This window comes from Takifugu rubripes, chromosome 4, assembly GCF_901000725.2.
Source record: "Takifugu rubripes chromosome 4, fTakRub1.2, whole genome shotgun sequence".
NCBI classification, from domain to species: Eukaryota; Metazoa; Chordata; class Actinopteri; order Tetraodontiformes; family Tetraodontidae; genus Takifugu; species Takifugu rubripes.
This window is the reverse complement of record NC_042288.1, coordinates 11,861,905-11,882,865: the sequence shown is the minus strand read 5'-3', so window position 1 is coordinate 11,882,865 and position 20,961 is coordinate 11,861,905. Positions and strand designations below refer to the sequence as shown.

The 20,961-nt window shown below is 43.9% G+C and overlaps 2 long non-coding RNA genes across 5 annotated transcripts in view; one reads left to right on the top strand and one right to left on the bottom strand.

Annotated features, from left to right (window-relative positions):
* Positions 1 to 7,144, top strand: part of LOC115249694 (uncharacterized) — a 39,090-nt gene extending 31,946 nt beyond the window's left edge. For all 4 annotated transcript variants that reach the window (XR_003888377.1, XR_003888375.1, XR_003888374.1 and 1 more), the window contains 2 exons: positions 5,107 to 5,573; positions 6,520 to 7,144. This is a non-coding gene — a long non-coding RNA (uncharacterized lncRNA). The remainder of the gene's footprint in view (positions 1 to 5,106; positions 5,574 to 6,519) is intronic.
* Positions 7,145 to 15,330: 8,186 nt separating this feature from the next.
* Positions 15,331 to 17,557, bottom strand: LOC115249591 (uncharacterized). Its single transcript, XR_003888265.1, has 2 exons — positions 17,500 to 17,557; positions 15,331 to 16,160 (listed from the first exon to the last, which is right to left on the bottom strand). It is a non-coding gene; the product is annotated as an uncharacterized lncRNA (long non-coding RNA).
* Positions 17,558 to 20,961: the final 3,404 nt, after the last annotated feature.

The following is a 20,961-nucleotide window of genomic DNA, read 5'->3' as shown; positions in this document are numbered from 1 at the left end:
ATTAAGTGAGGAGAGGCTGCATTTTTTTCTCTCTCCAGGATCAGAGTGTCTCCCTGACAGATGAGCCACTAATGAGAGCAAATCTCCCTAAATCTGCGAGAAACATGATGAATTGAATTATGTTCACCATGTTCATTTGTCGTGTTTACAGATGAGACAAAACACAACATTTATCTAGTCACCAAATAGCAAATGTGCAGCTAGGTCCATGGTTCCTGCAGGGTTTGCATATTTACAATTATACTCAAGTACAGACCATCATTTTAACTGTTCTCGATATCGCATTGTCCTGAAATGTCCACATCTGATGTACGAGGATGAAAGCAGTCGTCTGTTATGGCTGCAGGCATCCATCTACCTCCCCCCCAATATTTATAAGACAAATTAAGGAGGCTACCTCTCTCATTATCACACCCCAAACCTCACCATATGTATCACCGTTATTATACAAACAGCAGAAGATGGCTTATTTTCTCATTTAAATTAGCAAGTCTAACATTAATTGGTTAGAAACCTCGTTTGGCGGATGCTATCGAAGTTAGGGCTTGGAAAAAAATATCCAACAGATGGCTTAGTCTTATGACTTTTATTAACACCTTTGAAGTTTAATGAACTGGTAATTGGTTTTCTAATACATAATGGGACCATAGGAACACGAGCGGTAATGCAAACAGATTAGCTTGCAGACAACAGATAAACACCTTTCTCTTTCAATGTCACCTTTAAGTACCTCGGAAAACAAAAGCAAGATGGGGGCAATAAAACACCCCCAAAATACCCCAAACACTCTTGGCCTGAGCTCCCATTTCTCACCCCGTTAAACCGACGTACAAGCAAATGAATGAACTGATATGCTGTTGTGTTTCATTTTCTCTGTTGTCTACAACAGAAAATAAAAAAGAAAAACCTGCATGGTCTTTTTTACAGTGGCAATGAAAGTCATATTCGCTGCCAGAGTTTGTGGCAGTGTGTTTATGGCACGTAAATTACATGTGAAATATCCTAAATGCAGCCATTCATAAATGAAAAACTATCCCTCAGATTAAGTCTGTTTTAGTCTAAATAAACTGGGTGACCACCAACTCTCATGAACTGTTGACCAGCTTTAAAGTACGCGCCTCACAATAAATATGATATTAATGTAAATTTGCTCTACACTTAATCCTTAAGGACATTTTTCTTTGCCTGGAGTGAGCTGAGGTGTCGGGGTGGAGGCGGAGGGGTAAAAATGACCACCGTTGATTTATCCTGGATGTTCTCTTGTCTGGTTCGTGCTGTCAGAACACCTCGCTTCATCCCATTCCCTCCCATTATCTCCCCGCGATCACCGCAGTCCAATGGGTTTCCTGCAGGGTCATAAATACTTCCACAAGACCCCATACTGCTTCCACATCATCCTCCGCCTGACACCTAATGACAACGAGAGAGAGAGAACGCGTCCTCTCTCTTGTGACTTCCAGGCTTCTGTCTCCGTGCACTTTTTTCAGAGGGTGGAGAACGTGTACCTACACCACGAGAGGCCGGCGGCAGAAACGGGTCCCCCAGACTTTGCATTTAAAACGCCACATTAAAGCAACATGTCTGAGAATCTTGCACATGATTGATGCTGGTAATGACAGTGTTTTCTCAGTGTGAAAGGCATATGTGTGCTTTTCTCTGCATTTGAAGACAGCAGGAAAAAAGTAGCGGCAAAAAAGGAAAGATTGCTTGAACTCATTGCTGCGAGTCAGACACATTGATGAGAGGATCTATTGTAAGTGGAGAATCTAATTGATTGCTCCCTACAAGAATTAGCTCTACAGGAGCTCCTCTAGAGGAGCAACGTGACATCAGATTCGAAGCCTTCAGGCCGGGTCAAGTCAGCAGTTGAGGTGTCATTACTGATTGCACCGTAAAAGGCAGAGTTGCCCATTAAATTAGTCAAAAAAACTCATCGAGATATTGCGTGTTTTAGCTTTAAACAACTGCTGTGTCAACACACAACTTATTTTTTCTTCATAAAATGAAAAAAAAAAGAAATTGAATGGGGATTAACCAGAGATAGACTGGTTCATACCAACCAGCTCCAGATGGGGACGTTTCTTTAGCAACAGGAAACAGTTAAGCCTGTGTTACTTTACCCCTCACACATGTCAATCGCTACATCTACCAGCATTGCAGGACCTTTGCAACGACCGTCTATGTAATGCACTTTATCTGTTAGTCATTTTAAATTTATGGCTAATTGGTGTGAACTGCAGTTGTTGCTTAACCCGTAAAGCCCCACTGTGTTTGGCAGATAGCATTTTGGGACATTCAGCTTGCAGAGTGAATTGGCCACCCACAGATCCCTTGCATTGTAAAGCTGCCACATGCTCTATTAGTTCCTACTGCTTGAATGTATATTTTAAAAACTGCACAACACAATCAGCCAGCACGGCCAGCTCTGCACCATGAAATCAGATCATCATCGTCTTTTGGCGTCAACACGAGTGCTCACCCCATGCTTCAGTACAGAAACCGTGCCATTTGCACCAGTGTGGGCCTTGGTGTGATGCCCTCCCATTCACGGGGACCGGGCTGGTATTGTAAAGTGTAATATATGACCCCGCATTGAGCATGTTCTTTGTGGGGTCTCCTCCACAAGCTGTGCACTTGGGAGGGACACGAGTGACTGAACATTGCTCTATTGAGTAAGCCTTTATTAGAACGAGGTGTTTAGGCCTGCCATTCAGAGAGGAGCAGCGTCGTGTGATGAGGAGGCTCAATAAATGAGTACTTTAGCAAGCAGAGATAATGTCTACAAACCGGTGGTGTTTAGTTTGCTGTTAAGGATGACATTAACAAAGACACAGACCTAGGGATGCTGATCAAGCCCCAGGTCCTAACACATGGGATGGCGTTTCTGGCTCATTTCCTGCACCATAATCAAGGCTTATGTACCTTCATAGGAGGTTGACAGGACACACACATGTGCGCACGCGTGTGTGTGTGTGTGTTTAATGTCTGAAGACCTGCTTTATAGCAGAACAGAACCCGTTTCTACGTCAATGTCTCGTTTTTGTCCATCTTCTCTCTCAGCCCCTGATGAAAGTAGGAGGGAATCGGGTAATTAAGGATGCAAATGGAACCGAGGAGAGGGCCCGCTTGTAATTCACATCTAAATTGTCTCCCACCTCAGCAGAAAATTTATCACATTAGACAATGTCAACTTTTACACGAAGGAATCCCATTTGCATTTTCCAGATTCATTACAAGGGTGGCACTGCAATAATAAGCCATGAAAGTGGCCACTACCCTCCCTCCATTCTGGTGCACCCACCCTGCCCATCGTTACCGGGTAGAGGGTAATCTGATGGGTTCCTCTTCACTGGTCGTTCAGAGGTACTGGAGGGTAACAAGGAGAGTGGTTGTTGGATATACGGCATGGAGAAATAGTGGTCCACCCACTTATTTGTGTGTGTTTGTGTGTGTGTGTATGTGTGTGTGTGTGTGTGTGTGTGTGTGTGTGTGTGTGTGTGTGTGTGTGTGTGCATGTGTGCACCAAAGCCACCCCACTCTCCCGAGCGACAGAAACCTTGTTGTGATTTATGCAGCCTGAGATATGAGTGCTGGTTACGCAGTAGCAAGACATCGATCTGACAAAGCAAACCAAACAATAAAGAGGCGAGGAAGATGATGTGCCCAGTGGAGTGGAGAAATGGAGAGTGTACCTATAAGAGCTAATTATCGGAGCACATAATTCTTCAGGTTAAGACAGGGGGAGCCGAGTTCCAGCCGAGCCACAGCTGTCGGAGAGGGTTCCCCTCAGAAATGTTTCCGGAGCTCTGGTTCCAGAGGAATTCTAAACAGAACTATCATTTCCTCTAATGTGGATTAAACAGAAGAGGTGTGGTGAAAACACTGATCTAATTTAGTGCTGTAAGGGTGATGCAGCCAGTGGATGCTGGTTTCCACTGGGAAATTCCCAGTCTTATCACTCTTCAGGTTACACATTACACTCAAATAGCAACCACTTAGTGATGGCTTGAAAACTAATCTCAAAATAAACAGCTCAAACTTGGAATTCCAGCATCATGTCAACTCTCTGCAGGCAACGAAAATGATAATGATAAAATTTGCAATTATTATTTCCTATCTTGCAAAGCCATTCTCTGCTTCTGTAAGCAGCGATCCTTTAATTAGACACGAGCATACATACTCAGAGACCGGGGCGGGGGGTGGGGGGGACTCGCCGCCATTAATAACACCATATAAAAGCACAGGCAGAGAGCCTCTGACACTTTTAGTAGTTTGGGAAACAAGATGTAATCGGGCTTCGGTGCCAGGAACAGGCTGGGGCTGTGTGTGTGTGCGCGAGAAGGAGGGAGTGAGGCCTGTAAGTCAACGCAAACAGATCGCTGTGAGTACATCACTGATGAAGACGTTATCGGTGAGTTATACGCGCCCAGACAACGGGAGGGTGAAATGCATAGGAGCCATAGGACAGTGAAAGTGACAGATGAAACGGGCATCTGCTGTTGCCAAGGCTGGTCACTGGTGTGTGCACGATTAGTCTTTCAAAAACAGACGTGCAATAAATTAAAAGGGGAACAAAAAACAACATCTCTAATATCTGTTACAGTGAAGCATCTACACCGCTGCACTTTTAAGTGTTTGGATCACCAAACCCAAAGCGTCCACCGCACTTTGTTCTGTGCTGCAGTTTTAGGCTGGGCGTGAGTGGATGGAGCACAGGATGGGGCTCTGTTAAGTGGCACCCTTGGCACCCATCTAACCTTGGCATGCTGCTGAGCACGGTCCACTAGCTGCAAACATGCTGAGGTTTGATTCCAGAGATGCTTTCGTGCAGCACTGGCCACCGTGGAAAGGATGGATGCTCCATTACTGTACAGTATTACCGACTATATGACATGAGGATAAACATCTGCAGCACCAAAGCGTGGGGAGATTTATCCCCTAAAGTAATTGGACGTAATGTCGAATGGCCATTACAGACATTACACTTCTACCGGTTTAAGTTATCAGTTAAAGTACGGTCTGTACACGCAAGGTCAATTGGTATCATTGTTTCCTAGTTTCTGTGTTTGTTTGTTTAATATAAACCATGAATTCTAATTTTGGCAGGACAAAATGGCCACATTAACCAGGCGTGGCAGTCCGGGAAGGAATCCAGCTGGAAACAAGCAAAGGATGCTGCATTTCCAAAAACTGGCTCCACTGACAGCGGCTAAGTAGTTTTCACTATTTCCAAATGGCCAGTAAAAACATGGAAACATGAGAAAAACATTCAGATATTGATGGGTGAAAAGTTTCAGCTCATTTTCGACTTTTTCTGCTGCTTCATCGTCATGTGAATTGTGGGTCGGGGGTCCAAAGGTTTATCTTACCTGAAGGTGGAGGAGGGATATGTTTTTTAGACCCACTGGAATGTTAGAGATCTGTTAATTTCCTAATCCTACTGCGTTATTCATCTTATCCTCCCTCCTGCTTTTTCCCCTTCTTTCTCTTTCAGGTGAATGTCTGGGATTTGGTGTCTGCAGGAGGAGCTGTCTGGGTGAAGGCTGAGTTCAAGAAAAGTGCATCACACAAGGGTGAGAGGTGTGAGGCCTGGAAAAATACAAAAAGGAGATTCTTCCAACCAGTTAACATGCACAACTAAAACAATGATTCTTCTTCTGTTCACGACCTTCAGATAATTCTCCAGTGACAATATGCTGCATATGTAATCCATAGGACACTCCTGTAAAATGCTATGAAGCAGACAAGAAGGCACACACACACACACACACACACACACACACACACACACACATACACTGCAAAAGTGTCCCACTAATCTCTGGACCTCTTGCCTTCATTGGCCTTTAGTGTGTACATCAGCCTTTCTCTCACATTTTCATCAGACCCCCCCAACAACCTGAAAGCCCCCACTGAAATTCTACCCCTCACTCCACCATCCTAGCCTTCCTATGATGGATGGCAGTACCTCAGGTCCTCTCAGCCTGTCCATCAAGCCCTGCTATTAAAACACTTGGAATGACCAGCACCCCCCCACCCTCTCTCTCTCTCTCTCTCTCCATCCTTTCTCTCTTGAACCCCCTCGTCCCTCCATGCCATCCCTCTGCTCTCCTCTCAGGCCACCACCACCGCTGCAGCCGTCTGCCCCCTCACCTCTCTCACCCTCACTCCCTTCTTCCCTTCCTCCCGCCAACACTTGTCTCCCACTTCAACTGCCCCCAGACCCCTACAATCCATCTTGTGGAGAAAAAACATCATTTATTCGGTACTTCCCAGATAATTTACTTTTTCTCTCCCTCTTTTCTCGCTCTTCTTTTCTCTTTCTCCCCTCCTTTCTAGAGGAATTCTCCATTTCCCTATAAAATGAAAATTCATCTGGAATTACATCTTATGTCATCATTATGTTTATTAAGCGTGGATGATGTATATGAGGAGCTGCGGCGTGCCGCTGAGTGCTTAATGATGCATAAGATTAAGCCGAGCCTCTCAGCTGTGCTGAGACTCCCCTCTGCTTCCCAGGCTGCAGACACACGCTGGGGGAACAGGCTCCAAACGGCCATCAGGTGAACAGGGGAGAAGAAAAAGCCTATATCCTCTTTGTGTGTCAGCAGAGAAGAAGGGAAAGTGTGTAGTTGGTGCACAAGAGTTGCTGATGGAGGAGAATCAGAGTTGGCAGCGACTTCAGAGGAATTAAAGATGAGGAGTTTGTGTTAGTTTGTGACTGAAATTCTGTTGCAGTTTTTATTGGGCTACTCTTTATGTGTCAGGAATTAAAAAGTGATGAAGGATGTTTTTTCATCTCTGATCTCCTCTTGCGAACACACACACACACACACACACACACACACACAAACACGCTTGGGCTCCTTGTGGCCTACAAACAGAAGCAGGACCAACCAGTGACGAAAACATTAGCGTTCTGGTGCTAAACAGTCCAATAAAGCTCTCTACGGAGAAGAACGTAGCCTCTCCTTTCCCCCAACGCTGGCTCTCACACCACGTGAGGGCTGCCACAGTAAATCCAAATCATTAGTCTTCTCACTCCGCCATCACTGGGAAGGAGAAAAAAAGTCTGCCTCTATTAGTAATGGAGACCTCGTCAGAGACCTTCCTCTAAGAGCCCTGCCTTCCTAATTCCCACAGGAAAAATCCCCAGCAAAAAACTAATTCTACTTTTAATAATCTGTCATCAGGACCAGAGGCAGTCATAAATTATGTGGGGAGCATGTGCAGGAGGGGGCCACCAGAGGCAACTCGGAAGGGGGAAAAAAACATTCAAAGCCTGAGTTTGACAAAGTTTGAAGAAGATAAATAATAACTTATCAACAGGATTAGTTCTAAAGTCACGGTTGAGTGATCCACCAAGCGGTTTCCACAGCTCTGAATGCAAGAGGAAGAATTTACCGACATACCTGTCATTAGCACCTTCTCCCCTTCTCTTCCTCCAGAGGTCCTTTCTTTAATTAACTCTAATCCCCTCCACTGCTCTTCACTCTCCACTCAAGTTTGGATGAGTGTTGCCTTGCTTGTTTGTGTTCACCGTGGTGAAATGTGGAAATGTGAATGTGTCTCTGTGACTTTAAGAAAAACCGAGAGTGAGCAATCCCCCCACCACACACACACACACACACACACACACACACACACACACACACACACACACACACATGCAGAACTACAGAAACAATAAATTTGCAAGGTGTCATTATAACATCAGATATCATCCAGCATTATAAAAAAAAGCCCTTATTCAGAAACATTTGCCAACTTAAACCTTTAAATTATTAAACTTTATTCATGTCTTTATTGTCAGATTTGCAGCTTTTCCATTTTTTTTGTGCTGAACAGCCAAGACCTTCCTTCCTGCATCGTAATGGTGGTAAATAAATCTTTATTATCTTCTTCATTTAGTCTCATGAACTTTTAAGGCTCCTGTTTTATACCAGTGGTGCAGATTCCAGATATAACTACGTCTGTGCAGGGATTCACCCCAGCTGCCAGATTTACTGACATCCTACATGTACAGATGTGTTTCCTCTTGGATTTGATGTATTCTGGCATTAGCATTTGCTTACTCTCTACTTTTGTTACCGATAAAATATGCTGTGCTTTCTTAAAATACTTTGCAGGCATTGGTGACCTTTCAAGAGAGTCCTATTGAAAAAAATGTGTTTAATTACTGACCTAGCAGCTGTGACCTCACGCTAAAAAAAACTCTAAAATGCTTCATGCTAACTTCTGAACCAAACTCCAAATACCCTGGTCCTTCTTTCTCATGCAGCATAACATAAAGCTTGCGCCTCAAGCGTGTCACATAAAAAAAATGAGAGAAAATGCATACATGCAGTACTGGGATTTCAACCCCTGCAAAGTAAAGTGCTCAATTTTCACTCCATTCTCGCGCGATACCAAAGAAGCTCAATCATGCTGGGACAGTAATATGAATCAAGGACAGCTCACTCACTCTCAATTGCAGCTTGATCTAACTGGGACCCCGGTTAAAGCCTGAAACTGGGTTCTCAATTCAAATGGGAGAGCGAGTAGGCCAGACGGACTCTCCAGCACGTCTCAGTGCTGATAGATTACCTAGTGCGGTAAGGACAAAGGGAATGAAGATGACTACGCTGCCAAAGCTGGCTACAGATGAGACATGCACGGCTGAGTGACCGTGGCGCACCGCACCCATTTGTCTATGTGTTCAAGTTTTGCACTACATGTGACAAAAGGGTCCAGCCCACGACACTATTGACATAATGGCTCAACTTTTTATCGGAGAATATCTTCAACTTTTGCTTTACAATCAGTCTGTGCATGAAATGAATCTCCGTGTCCTTTATTTAGTTTAATTACTTGGGTTATAATGCTTCAATCCCTACAAACCCTTTAGGCTAAAGTTTATAGCATACATGTTCTAAAATGCTACGTGATCTACTGGGAGTTCTATTCAGCGGAGGCATAAAACCCACCAAGACAGATACATTCGATGCTTTTGAGTTTATTTATTTCATTTTGTCACAGACTGCATGATGCGACGCTCTCAGAGATTAACCTAGATGTTCTTGTGGCCAGGTTCACTTGTATCCAAGCCACAGTCGTATATTACAATGCAGCCGAGGTGGCACTGGCAGTAACTCATTCTTTTCTATTTTGTTCTGCCTCTGCATATTCCACAAAGCCTCCCCTGCTCTGCACTTAGAAGGTCACCTCTTTCATCAGCTATTCTATTTGCATTCCAAATCGTACGCACATGAAAAATGTGCCACCGAGTTTTGGTGGCGGCCCCTTCGAAAGCATATTAGATAGAATTTGCCATATGAACCTTATGCACGCTAACCTTTGCAGATGGCCCCACTATTGTGGAGAAATGGATTGCCTAATAAAGCATATCATCCGACATATTTGCCGCATGGGTGACCAAATAGAGGCTGTGTTTTTTGAGCAAATTCCCTTTGTCAAATTTGTCAGTGTTCACGCTGCCGTTTTAGATTTGGGTCACGGAGAGGAGGAGGCGGGATCTTTAGTGTTGCAGGTAAAAGTGGCGAGCAATTTAGACTGTTTCTGACGATGAGACAATTTTTCCACAAGATTTATTTCATCAGTCAACATCTAGTCTCCCTTTGTTTATCACCTGTTCGCTCTCTCATTCTCTGCCTGTGCAACAATGTGCAATACATCCCACCTCAGTGATGATGGACAATTGTAGCTGCCGCCATAAATTAAAAGACAATTAAAATTCGATATTGGTAACCCCTGTTTTATCCTTTTTCCCCCGAAGTGCATTCAGCTTGACTATGTTCTGTGTGTTTTCTCAGGAGAGTGTTTCAGACATCCATCTTTATTATTCATCATTAGATTCCCAGCATAATTTCACTTTATAATTATCATTAGGCGCCACTGCAGCGAGAAAAAAAACCCCAAAAAAAACAATGCTACTTCTATACCTTGCGAGGTTTTCACCAGAAATCTAATTTCACCGCCGGGCCCCTAATTCATCGCTCCCAGAAAAACCTCTTTCATCAAACTTTGCATATGAGCAGCCAAGTGATGCACAAGCTCTTAACGGCATGCTTTGCCTCCTTTGGTGAGTTGGCCAACCAATCCATCTTCCTGAGTGTGCTCAGAGCCGAGGAGTGGGCAACCGATGCTCCCGTCATCGGGTTCCTGCGGGAGATGGATTGGGGCTCCGCCGCCACCCTCCAGTCCAGTACCGGCCCAGTGGCACAATCTGGACCCCAGTGCTGAGAGCCACGTGGTGGGCCTTCTGTGCGAAGGCTACGAGAGACAGAATGGAGGATGCTGCGCCTCAGTCACTCATGTAGACTCCAGATCCTCGGCGCCACAGGAGACGGAGCTGGACCTCCTGTTTGTATCACATGGAACAGAGTGAGGGCGTCCAACTCATTGCCTGCCTGCACGGTTGCTAATGCAGGCATTTTGTCTAGATGACAAACCACTTGATAATGTAATCATCAGCAAAAGAAAACTCAGGGAGCATTCATGGACTCTTCTGGCATATTGAAAAGGCAGATTTGCAATTTACTGAATAATAAATATGTGATTCCCATCTTAAGTTCCGTCCTTCATCACCTATTTGTCATGAAACTGCCTGATGGCACAACAAATACAATAAATCATGGCTGTGATTTCTCTTAATCTATATGTCTTTTAATATGCACATCCACTGTTAACCGCTTGTCCTTCAACTGTAGGAGGAGTTTTGTTCCAACCTTTCATATATCGTTCATTCATGACTGGCTCCAAAACTGAAGTGAAAGCTTCTTTTATTAATCACAAAGAGCTCTAGTGAAGGCTTTGCACTCCGTTGCTTGCATCCAATTTACAGCAGCAATAATTCATGCTATGCTAAACATTTCGTGTAAAATGTCACTTTGTGTTTGTAATTAATTTCTAAATTAATAAGCAAAATTTCTGAGTTATGGCTTCAAACCTTCTCTCCCATCACTAAACAATGCATCACGGTGTCGCCCTGGCGTGATTGGGGCGGTACTCTCGTGAGAATACGATCAAGCTAGTCAAGTACAGGCTGGCGATCCATGCATATTCCCACGGATAAAGGAACATCGCTTTAAGAAGTTCTAATAAAGCAAGGGAAAAACTGCGAGTTTTCACTCAGCCGTCTTATTAATCTCACCGCTGACCAGGGTGGCCTTGCAGAAGACGCTGGGAGCACTGTGTTAGGTTACCTTGGATGTGGGATATCATATGTCCCTCATCTAACGCAAGCTATGGAACCTTGATCAAAAGGGAGCTAAAAGGGGGGGGGGGGGGGGGGGGGAAAGGAGGGAGGGGGTCCACAATGAGAAGACAAGACATAACCCGCAGAACGCACCTGTTACACACTGAACCGGAGAAAAATCTCCACTTCAGCGGCATCTCTGACATAAAAAGTTCACTGGCTCCCCAAAGTCAAGCAGGAGAACATGAAAGTGAAGAGAGCGATGGAATCAACCCAAGGGGCATCTGGGCTCCCACAGGGTTTATATTTAGAATGTTGTTCTAAACATTTTCGATCAGCATCTTGACGTATGTCAAACCGTCTGTGACTGAATATGAAATGTGTCCAGTGGTACGAGCGGTCCATCTCCGCTGCTTCTGTGCTACTGATGGAAACATCCATAACCTGTCCTCTGATATTTCATTCCCATTTGGGTGCCGTGAACCCCAGACGTAATCGATATACAGACACACAGGCCTCCTGTGTTATTACAAGGGGGACAATGTCTGCTCAGCTTCCCGTGCTGTTACACAGTTCAGGCTTCCAATTAACCTGAGCGGATCCCCATGCCAATCACACACGGCTTCTATCGACAAGCCGCATGAAAAGAATAATGTTGTTAGGATGATGTAGCTCACAGCAGGAGGGCCGTACCCCCCTCCAGAATCACTACTGACAGGGACGAGCGTTGCAGTCATTTATCACGTCCCGTCTGGTCAGCGAGGGGCCAAACGGGTGCTGCGCGCCTCCCGACAACCCCCCTCCTCTGCTCCGATCTGAATAACTGTGATTAGCGCAGCGTTGCTGAGGTTTATTGTGTGATGTTTCAAACGTAGTTGGGTTCATGTGGCGCAGTCAGATGGAGCCGGTCTGTTTAAGGCAGACTGCTTGTGTCTGTTGTCCAATTAAAACCGTCTCCATCTGACATTATCTTTACTTTTTCAATGAGCATTTTAACTCTTTGCGTATGCATCAACAAACAAGTTATTCCCGCCATTTCTGTACACTTGTGAGGACACCTTAGTGTTGGAGCTGTGATGAATGAAGGGTGGAAAAATCGCACAGGTATGATAACAGTATAATCTAGAACTTGTGAAAGTACCAGTTTATTTGTCAGCGGTGACACTTTTTTATATAAATCCCACCTGAGAACAGATGTGTGGTAACTGTTGGCCTGAGACGGGGGATCAATCCATTTATTTTTCCCATGTCTGCCGAGAGACAACATACAAATTGAGACCGCAACTAAGTTGCAGTAGCAGCCAAGTGTGGCCTGCTAGGATTTCAGGAGTGATTGAGAGTGTGTTTAGATGCTCAGGGCCAAACTCTAAAAGCATTGTTACATTGACAAGGCCAGTGCAGAGAAAGAATGCCCCCCCCCCCTCCCATTCTGCATTTGCTCCCTCCTTTCTTGCTGCCACAGGCGACTTTCATATTGATTATTGTCCAACAACAAAAAAAAGAAAAAATCAGTTCAAGGAGCACGATCATCAAGACAAATGCAGTTCCACTCAATGCCAAATGTGCAAAGTCCTGGAATCCTCAGAAACATCTCACCAGAAGATACAGCGCACATCGGAATTCTTTGTACTTCTTTCATTAACAGTTAAGTCAAAACAAAACCGCTATAAAGAAAAGCCATATTCAGAAAAGTGATTTCCGTCTGTGAAATGGGTTTTAGATGATGGCAGGTTTTGTCATTAATACATTTCAATTGCAGGATATTAAAAAAAAAAGAGGAACTTGATGTATATTATTATGAACAGTGAACCTTTACTCATAACTGTAATTGATTCCTCTTATTTGGGTCGGCTGTGCTGCGACTTGAGGGTGTCTTGCAGATTTAATGTGGTCCTGTACCTTTAAAACTTTCCATTTGTTATGTTTGGTCATCCCATTAGTTGCCATTTATTATCATTAGCGTGATAGAAGCTTCTTCCTTGCAGAAGCAGAAAGGAAAAAACCTCTATATTTTCACATTAGACAGAGCTCCAGTGGTGCGTCAGATTAATGTTCCCCAGCAAAAAAAGGTAGATGGAACATCAACTTCAGGAATGACATCATGACTATTACATTATGCTCTCTATTTATTAGTTTATTTTCTTGGACAAATTCCATCATTTTTCACGCAATGATTAAAGACTCTCCTTCATGAACATTTTAGGAGGCAGTAAATTACAGTTTTTTGATAGTTTGACAGCTTCTTAAAATAAACAAGATAAGGAGATAATGTCAGAACGGGCTCTGGCCTGAGCTGAGCTGGTGATTTTGGAGCGGGCAGGTCTGGATGTGAGCTCTTAGATGACTTGCTGTACTTCTCCTGCAGCCCTTACTGAGCCAGACAGGCCGTGATAAATGATTGTACTAATGTACTTTCAGCAATAACAGAAGTCTCTCACCACCAACTTTGCAGAGGATGCAAATAGATTTCGACAAACTGCTGCAGAAAAGAAGTTTAGGAGGACTCAACCCTGGAGCCTCGGGAGGTGGCTGCGCATATCTCCCTGTTTTAAAGAGCGCAAATCGAAACTGTAGATTAAACCTTGGCTGCTGGAACAAGTTAAGATGATGGCGCTCAGTATTAATATATGCTTATATATGCTTATACGCATGCAAACTTTATAAATAACTAATTAGTGTTAATGTGTCTTGACAAAGATGGTGTTTTAGAACACATTACACACATTTATGTATTCAATAAGGGCTGTTGCAGCTTTTGTGTCTTATTATTAATATTTCAAAAGTTTACTTGATTGAGTGCATCATGATTGCAGCAGCAGTCTGTTCATCAGCAAGCTTTTTTCCCCTCTTTTATCATCATAAATAATGTTGATTAATTAGCGAGTCAAACCCACTGAGGATAATCCAAGTAGAATATATCACTGTCAGGAAAACTGTTGAATATTGCATTTACACCAGGAGCATTTTAATTACAGAAGTCTTAACATATTCATTAGGCCTCACGAGGAACAAAACAGCAGAAAGTAGAGAAGTGGGAAATAACTTCTGGAAGCCTAAATAACTTTTAACTTTTGCTCTTCCTTCCTTATTTGTTTCATTTTTTTCCCAGTGTAGTTCCTCAGCTTCATTTGAACATTTTACTGAAGTCTAAGATCATATTTTATTTATTTGTAAAACACATTTATTGATGATAATAAATGTAAATGCTGTAAATTAGTGCGTTCATATTTAGTGGCTGAATGTTTTTTTTGTAATAGTTTTTAAGTAAAGTTCACAGGTGTGGCTCATAATTAAAGCTGTAGTTCATGTATAAATGACATTTTCAGTGGGGAGGGTTGTGTGTTTTGCCTCAAATACTCCCTTTTCAACATTTAAGGGCTGAAAGAGAAGGTTTTTTCCTCCCTGTAACTAAAGTGAGCTTAGCATTCTCTCCAGGCTCCAAAAGGCATGTCTTACTGCTTTATGAAGCCATATCCTCCTTTATGAAGCTAGCCGGCAGCTCTCTAAACCACAGGCCCATCAGAGCCAATCTCATCAGAAGGATGTGGGGCAGAGATGAAATTGGGCTCTTTAACTCCCTGTACCGTAACATGCTAATGCAGGACAATGACTCGCTCATTGCCTGCCATTATGGAACGTACTGGAAGCCCAACTCGAGCAGTGTGACAGAAACGATGGTATGATACACGAAAATGCAGGTTGGGACAAATCCAACCGTCCCTGTCACGGCGTTGTTGACAAGCATCCTTTTAAGAAAGAAAATGAAGATCGATGTCTTACATCTGTTATTATTAATATATTGATGATGCTGTCAGAGCCATTATGAATATACATTTTTTTTACTCTTTGTTGATACATCAGCCCAGGTAATGGATGAAAATTCTGTAAAAATGCTTAATTTTTAGCGCTTGCATGTGTTTGTGGACCATCTGCTGCTTGCCGTGTCCCTCTGAGGACGGGCGAGATCAGGTAAAGAAATCGTTGCTGATCAGAGTCTCATGCTCGTTGGTCTTCCAACCGTTATACTCCAGCAGGACTTATTTAAAGCTTAATTCTGAGCATCAATAAGTATCATAGAATATTAGAAAATGCAAATTTCCATCAACGTGGATGAAAGTTTCAGTGTTTGCCAATTAAGGTTAAATATGCAGCCGTTTTGGTGGCAAAGCCTTTATTCAAACACATCCTAACAACTAACCTTTGGTACGATCAAAACAACTTCCAACACAATTGCTGCTTTCCTACTGTAGGAGCCTGAAAGTGTAAAACATTTTGGTAAAAATGCAGTCCTTCATAAATACATGTGTATACTTCTAAAAATAAATCAGAATGACATCATATAGTAAATGCATTACACAAAAGTGAGTTATATCCCAACAGATTCATCAAACTAGGGTATAAAACAAGCTTCCTTATGTTTTGCTAGCACTGGTACACATTAGAATATGTGTCCTCGGCTTCAGGGGTAAAGTGATCTGAACATGGGGCATTTAATCTCTCCATAATCATGATGGCCGTTGATGTGAAATGAACTTTAGCCACTCTCCTTGACCAGTTTGCAGTGGTCAGTGGTCCACATCAAGGAGACTAGATTGGATTTATTGCTACTGGGCCAAAGATAACAAATACATGCAATATAAAGGCGGAGATGGATGCCATTATCACTGGATGGATTTTGTGCCCATCACAAGGGGCAATCACACGGAATAGATTGAGACTGCAAGCCATGCCTTCGCATTAGGGCTATATATCTTAACTGGAGAATATAGAATGCAAGAATAGAAAGTGCCTGGAGAAACAAATCTGCAAACAAAACCTTCACTCAGAAACAATATGTGTTCTGCCCTTTGTTAATTGATTTCTCTGCAGACTCTCCAGAATTATGAGCGCTCAGAGGTTTCAGCAGGCTGAGGTGAAATATCTTCATCTCATCAGCAGGGTTGGCCCAAGCTTCCTGGGAGTCCTGGGAGGGATGAGATGGGGTTATGAGAGGTCATGTAGAACAGCTCAGCGTGACAGCGAATCAGAGGCCACCCCTCCGGATGGACTCACGTGAAAAACAATAGGAAACAAGTAGATGAGACGCAAACACGGGCCCGGGCGGATAAACTCCGTCACCTCTGAGCTTTGCACCAGCGTGGCCTCGAATAGAATCAATCTGTTATAACACGAGGTGCACTAAGTTCCTAAGGTCGCCCTGTCGAGGAAATAAAAGCTCGATTGAAAAAAAAAATCCTTTTTTTATATATGTTAAAACCCTCAGTAATAGATTTTTAATGTTCATTTGTCTATGCCTGGAAGGCGTGGAACTTTGACATTTGAAATAATTGTTGTTCGAAGGATCATCACCAGGGGAGGGTTGTGAATAGTGGAGGGCCGATTTGAGTAAATGACTGTGTCAGCCTGTTTATTTCTAACACGATTGCCTCGGGCGCTGCTTTGGGACAGCTATTAGAAGGTCTGGCCATAAAGCGAGAAAAGCCCAGCGATCACCCAAAAGTTAACACTTAATGTGACAACTTATCAGAGGAGAGCTCCCTACAGAGAAGAAAGAGGAAGACAACGAGAGATAATGAAGAAGATAAAATTATTATCACCACGATTATCTAAAGTGGCTGCGGTGTCAAAGATCACGCATTCACTCAGGGTCCCAGCATTGTCCCATGTGTTTTAGCATATTGTACAAAGCCGTCCAATCCATGTTAGCCTGAGGGGGCACAGAGGATGAGGATGTTCAGGCCGCGATTTAATTAAATGACTCTGATGGCTCTCGCCTGTAGCAAAGCCTGAAGTGTGAACGATCCTGAATGCTGCGCTGCAAAACAATCACCAAGTAAGTTCTAGCAAAGCTAAGAGGCTAAGCTAAGAGGATAGCAATAACTCAGATAAAAATCCAAACATCAACTTCAATATGTGGATCAGGTGCTCAGAAATCTATCCTAAAAAAATGCATCTCAAGGTACAGATATACTGAGAGAGTGTCCTCCCAGCAGCATCCCAGATCTCCGTGACAACTTTTGCCTGGTACAAAAATGTGTGAAATGCATGTAATCTCTTTTGTCAGAGACAGATCCTGTGGCTCAGGCTGCCAGTGGGATGACTCCTATTGTTCCCTAAAATCTCAAAGGAGAGTTGGAACACCAGAGGGAGGGCTGAAGTTAAATATAGGAAGGATGGATTAACGATGTTCTGCTACCATCTATAAATATGACTTTCTTTAATCAGCTAAACTACTCAGCTGCTTTTATTTAATGTGTCAGGCTTAAAGTTTCCTAAAGAGGAGATACTCTAAGTGCACTTACCTCCGTTCACTTCTGGCTGAAAAGTGTGTGTACGTGTCTGTAGGCAGAGGCGGAGGCTGAAGGTTTTTTGGGAGATTATGCTAAATCAGGGCCAGTTAGAGGAGGGGGTGGAGCAGGAGGCCAGACAAAGACTGAGGAGGACACTGTCACTGGCATCTCAATGGGCCAGAGGCTGAGCACGCATGCAAAGATGGTTTTTTGGTGTGGTTTTTTTTTAAAAAGAGAGAGAGCAGAAATCCGTTGTGTTTCTTCAAAACATCTTTTTGGCCTCCTCAAACAGATGCTGAGGCAGATGGTGGTGAATTAACAGAAGATGGGAGAAAAAGAAATGAGAAAGCCCGAAACGGGCCCATGGAGGGCAAACATTAAATCTGCGCACGAGCCTGTGCGTGCGTGCGTGTGTTTGTGTGTGTGTATGTGTGTGTAGGTCCAGGGGAGAGGCTGTTAAACTGTATCTCAGCTGGGAGGACTAAAGAAGATGGGTGGAGGATTCCCTGTCAGTGATGGAGCTCGCGATAATAATCACAGGCGTGAAATTACAATGCTGATATTTGTTGCACCCAAGGGTGTGGTGTGGCTGGGCTACCCAAGCTTGGAGGGCCCACATATCACCAAAAGGCCCGTGCCGTCTGATGGTCATCAATGATCACGAGAGCGGCCCCTCGCCCACATCGAGGCCCTCTCCTCTCCCAAATCATCAAGAGCTGCTTTCCTAACAATCGTCACAATTTCTCTGTTCACAGATAATAAAATACTGTGGATATATTAGAAATATGCAGCAGGGGTTGGTGGCTCGACAGCATGCGTATCTTCTTGGCGAGGTCCCAAGCCCTGACAAGATATGACACCACATTTTTGTCAGTAAAGGGGGGAGAAAGGAGCTCATTTTCATGTCCATCATCCCTCGCTCTCGCCACTGCCTCCGCGAAGGCCTCCTCTGCTGCCCACATTACTGGGGTGAAAGTAAAAAAGCAGATCAGTTGTCAGGGCAAAACTGATAATGGCAATGAGACAAAGGCTGATCCCAATTGCCCTGCTTTCAGCCCGCCGCTACCTCTGCGCTTGGCAGCACTAAAGGCTCCGCTGACAGACGCGACGGAGAACTGTAGCACAAAGTGCAGCGCTGGCATGAAAATACCGCCTAAATGGGCCTGTTTGTCCAGAGATCAGTGTTTGGGAGAATTATATTTGCATTCGTGCCCACGTCTATGACGGCTGCTCGCGCGGCCGTATGTTTCAATAGCAACGCTGCGTTGTTATGGACAACACTTGCATCTAATTTTGTGCCTCTGGCCTCGTGGGCCCGTTTCACCGAGATAACCTTCCCCTTCTCGGCAGAGGGAGAGAGAAATCTTTCACCAGGAGAGAAGGGGGAAAAAATTGAAGGTCATTATAATGTCATCACAAGTTATCCTGCTGACCCAGACGTCCCTGAGATTGAATGCTGTTTTTTAGAGGACATGAAAGGAAGAAGGAGGGCCGCTTACAGAGGGAGAAGGGAACATGTTAACAGAGAAAAGAGAGAAAATATCTCAACCTAATAGCAGTTTGCTATAGTGTATTTATGCAGAAATACATGGCACAGGAGCTGGTAATGCATAAGCTGCCTGTTAGATTTATACCAGAGAGAATAGGATGGTAAGGATGCACTTTATCTTCAGACGTGAAAACAGCCCTTCTGCTAGGGCAGAGTCCCGGTTGGGGCTGCTGGGAAATTGCTGTTTTTACATTTCTGTATCATTTTCCCGTAAGGAATATGGATAACAAATGAAATATTCAACCCCATTGTCTGATTTATTCCTTTTATTACCCACAAATACCGCCCCAGCATTTGAAGGATCTGTCCCCTCATCCCCTCTTACCACTCGGGAGGGGGGGGGGGCTGGCAGCTTATCAAGTCTTCTCACATAAACAGGTCAGGAACGTATGAGCGCCTCAGTGCGTTATACTTTAAGGTTCTCATCATGTCACTAAACGGGAATCGAATATTACCGTGAAAGGCTTCCCGGAGGTGTCGCTGCAGGCCTGATTGTGAAATCCACACGTGCTTCATTTGGGAGGAGTCGAACAAACAACATTCAATCCAAATAAGAGTCAGAGCAGTTAAATAAAAGATGTTAATCCTGGGCCTTAACATGTCACTTTAAGCTTGTTTCTATCCTCCAGCCTCCTCTACAGACCCTTGTGCTGTCTGCAAAGCAACAGAGACAGATGCCCAGTTGAGGTGTCGCAGTCGCACAAAGGACCTCTTCAGATATTAGTAATTGACCATTAATGAACTCCTTATGATAGCCCTCTGAGGAATATACACAAGGGCCCTGGGGACCGAGGGGCAGAGGGGAGAAATGGCCTCGTGGAATTAACATACTCCCAAGGCTACAAGAGGCTTTTAAGTGGCCAATCAATAAAGAGCATTAGTTCATCTTGCCCTCTGAGGGACCCCAGAGCTGTCTGTTGTACAAAAAGGAGCAAGAGAGCAGTCAGGAGCCCCGTTCTTTGTGAATGATGAATGTGGGAATCCAAACAGAAGAAGCTGATGTTCATGGGATTAAAACCATGTTACCAGCTCACAGGACCTCTCAGAGTAAAGAGACAATAATAATAATGCTGATTTAGGAAAAATAAAGTGGGTTTTTTTGTGCAAACGTCCTTGGTGCTTTTATGATGGCAATGCAACATCAACATTATAACCTCAACGGTAAAACTGGGACAAGGGCATCACAAATATCATGTGACATTTACTGTACATATCCCATTAGATAGCTATGAATAAAGCTAGACCTTCTCAGCACTGGGCTGTTTTATTCTTAATTTCCTCATTTGTGTTATATGGGACAATGAAATGGATATCATCACGTAGAATAGCACTATCATACAAACACCGAGCCGTGTCCTTGAAGGCGTCATAATAAATGGTTCATCACCGGCAACCAAATGGCAAGACAGATTTATCGCCGCCGATCTCGCTCATCATCAGAGCAAAGTAGTCAGTAAAATTTCATTGTAACTTCCAGGGAAATAAATAAATTTGGCCTCTGACCTTGAGAAATACAGCCCTCCCACCCTTCCTGGGACGCTGCAACTCTCTGCTTCCATTATGGTTTCTCTTTCCTTCACCTCTGTCCATCTTGCCTACTTTGGTGCTCCTTCTGTCCCAAACCTTCTGCTTCTAGTGAGACCAGGTGTGGGGTGCAGAAGGCAAAGAAAAAACACCCCGGACACTGAATCCCTCTGGGGGAAAGACAGGGTTGAGAACAGAGGTGTTGTCAGCATTCTGACATCCCTGCCCGATAATCTGGCCTTCCATAAAATTAGAATAGCAAATACCCCTTTGACAAAGATGCATGTCCTCCCTCTGCCGCCATAAAAAAACTCCTGCCAGAGTCTTTGAATGCCACAAACTTCAATTTAAATTTACTGCGCCGCAAAAGGAGAAGTGATATGCATTCAGAAATTTTAATA